Genomic DNA, 8,151 nt, shown 5'->3' with positions numbered 1-8,151 from the left:
CACGGAGACCAGCACGCAGGACCCACAAAGAGGCCCGACCTCCCGAATCCTCCCAGTGGCTGAGCCGTGGCTCCAGGTGGGATCCTGTCCTCCCGTGTCCTCTCAACTTCCCATCAGTGGGGTGAGTCCACCAGAGCACACTGACACTCTAAAGCCACCTGCCTTCCCCACTGGAGTACATCATCAAGACCGGGCCTACGAAGTTGAGAAAGATGAGCTTCCCATTATCACGTTGTAAAATAAGCACTTTTCTGCCCCCGAGGAAATAGATTCCCATCGAAGCTCATTGCAGACACAGAGAGACCCTGTATCACACTGCTCTCCACCAGCTTTGCCTGAGGGGAGGGAGGACGGCGAGGCTGGGCTGGGAGAGGGGGAGAGGGGAAGCAGTGCATGCCAGAGCAAGGTCCCCTTCAAGCCGTAGGATGGTCCCCAGTGCAGGGCTGCTTCCGTGCAGCCTCCCGGACCCCCGGGCAGGGCCCGCTCCCTCCGAGCCACTCGGTCGGGGTGAGGATTTTTAGCCAACTTGGGCGCCCGGGTTCCCTTCTGGAGCAGAGAACCAGCCACCTTGCCACCTGACTCAGGGCTTCTCGGCCTGGGAGCCTCGTCCCCTCCCTGAAGCCTTCGGCACACCGGCCGAAACAGCAGTGGGCTCGCACCCAGCTCCTGGTCTGTGCGTGTTTCTTTTGCTAGTTTTGTTTATTTCCAAAGTCGGCCTGGCCTGGTGACCCAGCCGCGGCAGACCTGGGCTCAAATGTTGGCTTCCCCACTTAATAGCTGTGTCACATCCTATCTGAGCTTCGACTTCCGCATCTATGAAATGGAACCTGCCTGCCGGGTGGCAGGAGAGGAAAGGGCCAGGCAGGTACAGGCCCAGGCACACGGCAGAGCTCCACAAGTGGTGGTGGTGTTCCCTGCTCCCCCCGCCCCCTCGCCACCTGTCAATCGTCAGCTTCCCCAGGACATGGGTCCAGGTCTTATCTTTCTTTGTTTTTCCCCCGAGCACTGCTCAGTGGCTGCTGAAGGGCTGGGGGCGTGGGTATTCTGCAAACACGTGTTCAGTGCATTAAAAACACCCAGAAGGCGAGAACAGAGGATGGCCTCCCCTCCTAGCGTCTCCCCCGGGAATCAGAATTTACAACTGTGGTCCCCTCACTGATAAAGCTGACAAACAGAGCATCTTGCAGCCATTTCCTCGGTTATACACACACAGAGACACACACACAGACACACACACACACACACACACACAGCATCAAGCACATCCTCTTCAAACAATAGGAGGAAATGAGGCGGGACTGGAACACTGCCGGAATAGTGCGGAATCATCCAGAAGCCTTGCGTTTAAGATGCTGCTGGTGTGAAGAGGCGGTAGCCCTGGAGTGGGCTGGCTTGACAGCAAGGAGAAACAGGATATGGGGTGTGTGTGTGTGTGTGTGTGTGTGTGTGTGTGTGTGTGTGTGTGTGTGCCACCTGTGGGATGATCTCCATTCATGGATGCAGATGGAACAAAGGCCATGGCAGCCTGGGGTGCTTTCTGACCCCCAGGAGTTCTTCAGGCAGAAGGGACACCCCCAAGGACAGGAACACAGAGTCCAGCTGAGATAGAAGATGTTAGGAATTCTGTAGAAGACACCGGACGCCCAGGACTTAAGAATACTCTCTCGGGAAAGCTGGTTTCCATCTCTCTCACAGAGGAGCCTGGCATTTTGATATGGTCTCTGATGGGAAAAAAGATACAAGGTTTGGGAACTGTTGATTAGTAGAGAAAATCCTGGGATCCTGAATCCTAATCCTTGCCCTGCTATTGCCTTGGTTAAGAGCAAAACCTGCACAGAGAACTTGGAAAGGGAGTTTATTTTAAGGATCTGCAGAATTCAGGAATTCAAAGTCTCTGTGTCTCTCTCTGTGTCTGTCTGCATCTCTCTATCTCTGTCCTCTCTAACTCTATCTGTCTCTGTCTCTCTTCCCTGGACCCCATGGTCTCCCTCCTCTCCAGGCCTCTCTTTTCTCTCTTTTTCCATCTGCCACAGTACATGTGATCTTGCAGTTTTAATGGCCACGACGCACTGACTAGCCTCTGAGTTGCTTGGTCTAGTCCTTCAGTTAGTAAATATCTACAAGGTGCCCACCGTTTGCCAGGTGCTGTGTTGAAGCACCAGGACACAGGATGAGCAGGGCAGACTGACCCTCATGAGCTGACATTGTCAATCCATTTCTCTGGGGAAATAATTTGATTGGTCGGTGGCCTTGGGTCACTGTCATCCCTGTCCAATCAGTTACAGCAAGAAGTCACGTGACACCAGAACGACTCAGCTCCTATAGACTACATTTCCCAGGCTGCCCTGCTGTGGGTATGCCCGTGTGTCCCCATTACTGCCTTCCCATCAGAGGGATGTGAGTAGAGGGACGTGCACCCTCCCAAGCCTGGCCTTCAAAGGCTTCCATGCTTCATGTGTCTCCCACGCTCTTTCCTCTTCCAGCCCTCTGGAATGGAGACAGCCCCCAGTTAGACCACAGATGTGGTTGAAGATGATATTGAAGGTGACTGAGGCACAGGATAGAAGGAGTCAGGATGGAGTCATCACTGGGAAGATTGCTGCTGGGGTATTTGCATAGATGGTTACAGGACCAGGAACAAACTGTAATTGTGTTGAACCCATGAACTTTGGGGGTTGTTTGTTATAGGAGTAGCATAACCTAACACAATGGGTTCTCAGCTTTGTCTTGAGACTAAAATCACATATGGAGCTTATTTGACATCCAGGTGCTTGAACTCTACCTGTATGTGCTGGTTCAGTAGATCAGGTGTGTGACCTGGGTGCACACATTGTGAAAAAGCATCCGGGGTGATTCTGATACAAACTCTGCTTACAATCCACTAGCATCTAGACAGAATTTACAGATTTTTATGGAAAATGAGACCCAAAGGTCATAGAGCTAGTCAGACTTTGGTCTCGTAATGCCTAATTGGGTCTGTGACAGATCTCCCCACATCCACAGGTTCCCTGTAACGTTCGCAAACCTCTGATGCCACTGTTGGGACATTAGCAGAGACGTCTCTTTGTTGATCGGGATTGAATGCAACTGAGTTGTGTAAATATATTTTGAGAAAACTGTTACCTTATGTGGGGTCAAAACAGTCTGTTTATTTGCTTATGTCATTTCCACTTCCAATGCCCTAGCCCACCTTTGAGACAGCCAAGCTCCCCTTCTCTTTAGAGCAGTGCCTGGGTGTTTACCTTCCTGGTTGGCACCTCTTTTTCACTTATTTGGTGCTCAGGAACCACACACACAGACCACACACAGTACACCCCCCCACACACCACATACACACCACACAGGTACACACAAACCACATACACACACCACACCACACACACACCACACAAACCACATACACATCACATCTCACACACCACACCACAAACACATACACCACACACACACACACACACACACACATATATACACATACATGCAGACCACACCACACACACACACACACACACACACACACACACACACATTCTCACACTCGTCCAGCCTGGTTGGAGAATGTGCATCAACTAAATCAAATATCCTAGGTCAGTGAGATTCACCCTCAGATGTGAAGTCTTAAAATTTCAATCACTTTGGTCAAAAACCTCAATTAAAATTTTTATATGCTTCCTGGATTCTGACATCAGTAGATGGCTACAGTTTTCTTGGTGATTTAAGATCATCATATAAGCATGAGTTCATACAGAGAGGCCTGCTTCATCTATTGTGCCTCTGCAGGGGTCTTTTCTCTGGTCCTCCGGCTGCCGTCCAACAGCCCCGGTCAGGCTGGCAGATGCACTTCTGCTCCAACCTGGGCCTCCCTGGAAGCCCAGGGCAGAGGGGAGAGCCTCAGAGTGAAGAGCCTGGCTCTTCAGAGCCTCCCTCCCTCCCATCTGCATGCCCAGCTCAGACCTCAGGTTTGTTCTAGACCCGGGTTTGCTCAAAGTCTGATTTCCAGGTGGGTGGAGTATTAAAACACGTGCAATCCATTAACTTACCCTGGTGATAGGCTAACTAGTCTTGGTTATACACTAACTTGAACATGGAGTATACTAACTAGTCCTACTAACACTAACTTAACCTGGTTATACATTAACTAAACATGATTGTACACTAACTTCCCTGGTTGAAAACTAACTAGTCCTAGTTGAACCCTGACTTGCCCTGGTTGACATGCACCTTTGTGCATTGTTTCTCTCATGTCTATCTCCCAAATTAACCCTCAGCTGTGGGATCTGAGCAGACCTCAACCACCCGGGAGTTGGCCCTTCCCACCTCCACACTGGCTCAGCACCCAGTGGGTCCTGCCACCTAGTAGGTGTCTCCTAACCCTCATGAGCACAGCTCCAGGTCCAGCCCAGGGCAAATACTGCCAGACTCTATGTTAACATGTCTGAAAATACAATCCTAGCTGCAAGCCAGTGAATGCCTAAGAAGCAACCGCCACCTCTGGGAACATTATCCTAGTGAGGGGATTTTGATTCATTAGATTTCAGCATTTATTAAGGGAAAAAGACTTACCTTCAAGGGCTCTGAAGAAAATTCCATTCCATATTTTAAAGTCACAGCCTAGATTTTTAATTTCCTAATGGATTTATAAGAGAAGAAAAATTACCTCTTAATATGGTATTCTTGCCAGATGCCAAATCTATTCCCATTTTGAGTTTGGTTGTATGGCCTCTTAGCTACCAAGCCCCGGTCTTCCTTTGGCCTCTGAGCTGCGTGCTTTCACAGAAAGCTTCTTCCCCAGAGTGAGCTAATCAGGCAGTGCATGTGCCCTAGACCTCCTGCCGATGTCCCTGAGGGTGCCTCTCCATCACTCACACACACAGCCAGCAAGTGCCCTGGATGGCAGTACATGCCAGCCATCAGGGGTTTAGATCCTCTGGAAAGAGACTGAGACCTTCTTGCCCCCCTGCCCCGTCTGGTGAAGGATAAAGAACCAGAGGGAGGCCCATAGGCAGTCTTGGAGGGTGAATTGGATGCAAAGCCCAGAACAGACTTCAAAGCTCTTCTCCTCTACCACTTTTCGTCACCCAATGTTTGCTGGGCATCGTGGCCTGGTCTTACTGGGCACAGGGTCTAGCCCTGCCTCCCAGCCCCAGGCCCCTTGTGATGGTGGACAGGGAAGGAGCAGTGGAGAAAGGGTGTTCACCCAGTGCCTTCTCTACGGCCAACACTGTGCCAAGTGCTTTCAGACGCCATCGATTCTCATAAGAATGGAATTTGTTCAGCTGTACCCCCAGAGCCACACAACTGGAGAGAAGATTCCGCCAAAGAAAGGGGTACAGCATTCTGAGCAGACCCAAACATAAACACACACTGTGTCTTCCTCTCTAAAATATGTTGTGTACAATTCAGAGAGGTGCAGAGGTCACCGTATGGCTTGTGTATTAGTCCACTCAGGCTGCCATAACAAAATACCACACCCTGGGGAGCTTAAACCTCTGCTGACAGGGTTGGTTTCTGGTGAGAACTCTTCCTAACTGCAGATGGTCTCCACCTCTCTGCATCCTCACATGGCAGAGAGGGAGCCATCTCTCTGGTGTCCCATCTTAGAAGGGCACTAATCCCATCGTGGGGGCCCCACCCTCATGAACTCATCTGACCCTAATTACCTCCCAAAGGCTCTATCTCCAAATATCACCACAGGGAATAAGGCTTCAGCATAGGAATTGGGAGGGACACAAACATTCAGTCCATAATAACTGGCAAGTGGCGGAACCCAGACCACACTCTACCCTTCCCACTGTGATAGCTCAGTAGTCCTGGGAGAGACCAAAGTTGGCCCCCCTCTCAGAGAATCCCCTAACCCTCACTCTTGCCCCTATCCAGGCAATCACAAAACCCCTCTGCTGCTGCTTTCCACAGGTCCTATTTTTAGAAATTTTCATTTTGCTCCCATTCTAAAGGATTTGAGCCTTCCCATGCCGGAGCTGGTCACCTGGCTGTCAAGCCCCTGGACCTGGGACCCCAACAAAGGTGAACCACAAGCACCCCAGCGACCACCCACCTGGAGGCTGAGAGCATTCTTGCCCTACTGTTCTGCCAGGTGGCCCCTCTTGATTGCCAGGGACCACACACACTGCCCTGTCACCAGCCTACCAGCCTTCCCTGGGGCCCTGACAGTGAAGCCTGAGGCACCCTGGCCCCAGGGACTCTGTGTCCTCAGCCAGGCTATCAGAGCTTTCTCTGGGGTCAGAGACCAAGCTGGTAGTGAGCAAGTGAGTCAGGGCCAGGCTGTCTCACCTCCCCCTGAGCCTCAGCCCAGGAGACCTATACAGCAGCACAGCCGCCGGCAGAGATAAACATTAAGCCTTTGAATGATGTATCCCATGTGCACAGTGTATATTAGCGGACCGCAGAGGGCACCTCCCTGGGGACAAACATCACCCTAACCCTACCCTGCTGCTCCAGCCCTGCAATGATGGCTGTAGCCACCATTCTGTCCCCTCACCTGGCAGGGCTCTGGTGTCTGTGGATTTAGCAGCAGCTTTGGCCAGAAGTAGTTTGGGGCCCTCCTGGGCTCCCTGACACCTGGATGCCAGGCTGGACGCTGACCCCCCCCCCCAAAGAGCCCGGAGGAAAGGCACTGCAGGGCCAGCCTCCGCACCACGGCCAGGGGGTGAGAGCAGCAGACAAGGCCTGGGGTCCTGGCTGCCCTGAAAGGTCTGGCTGGGAGGGGGCAGCAGGCCTTCAGCTCCCAGGTTAGTGAAGGCACAAAACCTAGAGGGGCACTTCTCTCACCCCACTTTTCTCAGGCAGCCCCTTGGGGCACCCGCTGTGTTTCACCACATCTCACACACCCCCTCCCACCACCGTGTGACCCTGGATCGGTCACATCCCCTTCTGGGCATGCTCATCGGTAAATTGAGGGCGTGGATTAGACTCTCTCCGAGGGTTTTCCAGCACGAACCTTCCAAACACCCAGCCCGTGGGGCCCAGCACGTGTGAGAACACAGGCCCTTCCTCCTCTGCTTCCACACGTTAATATTTTGCATGGATTTCCCAACAGTTATTTTCCCTTTGAACCCTCGGCACTTGAGCGATTTTTCTCCTCGCTCCCAAGTCACTCCCGAGGGGAGGCACAGCCCGGATGGCCTCCTGGAGATGAGCCGCGTTCCATTCCCTCTCCCAGGGGGTCGTGGTCCACCCCCACCACTCCCAGCCGAGCCGACTCCCGCCAACACGGCCCATGTATAATTGATGGGCCCCGTATTCTCTCCGCCTGGAGCCCTGAGACGCCCACGGCCATAATGCAGGATGTTAAAAGCTTCCTGGGAAGCCTTGCCCTCATTTCCAAGAGGGGTAATTAATGTAATAAAGGGGTTTCCAATTATGAGTCTTGCTGCAACTTTGATTTCCCCTGCAAATCCTCTTGAGATGTTTCCAGAAGCACCCAGGCCTTTAGTATTTTGTTTCCTCGAAGGAGTTCCGTCCACTCACATCTGTTCCTTTCATCATTAAAAAAAAGAGGCCGGTGCCGCTGGGGTCCAGGCCTTTGTGCCAGGGCGCGAGAAGTTAAGGGGACAGCTGTCACCGAGGAGCGGACTGCACTCGAGGGCCCTGCCTTCGTTCTCTTGGGCGCAAGGCCACCATTTCTCAGCCTCTACTCTCTGCTTTTAAACAGTCGTTCATGCTCTCCAAAGGACGACCTGCTGGCAACTAGATTTCCTGATTCCAAGGGTTTTAGAGGGGCAGCGGGGCTAAACCCAGTGGCGGCAGCATCCTGGGCCTCCCGGCAGCGTTGAGAGGCAGGTGGTCAGCCCCGCTGCAGTTTGCAGGTGTGCCCTCTGAACCCAGAGAGGTCAGGGACCCTGCCTGGTGTCACAGGCATGCGCAGGAATGGCAGGACCTGGGCTCAAGCTCTCCTGATGGCTGTTCCCTTCCCCTGCCCCAAAGCCGCCAAGCTCTGTGAGCAGACCCACGCCGTGCTGAGCTCCTCCTTTCCCTGCAGGACACTTGAGAGAGGTGGCCGCTTTCTCCTCCCTTGAGGGGCGGAAGCTGGGGGCTCTGGAGGGCTTCCTCCCTGGAAGTAGAAGGATGGAGAAAAAGAGGGCTTGACAGCTTCACACACACACGCCTGCGCACACATGCACACACACAATA

Source organism: Kogia breviceps, chromosome 2, assembly GCF_026419965.1.
Source record: "Kogia breviceps isolate mKogBre1 chromosome 2, mKogBre1 haplotype 1, whole genome shotgun sequence".
Lineage (NCBI taxonomy): Eukaryota > Metazoa > Chordata > Mammalia > Artiodactyla > Physeteridae > Kogia > Kogia breviceps.
Note: the sequence above shows the minus strand (reverse complement) of the source record.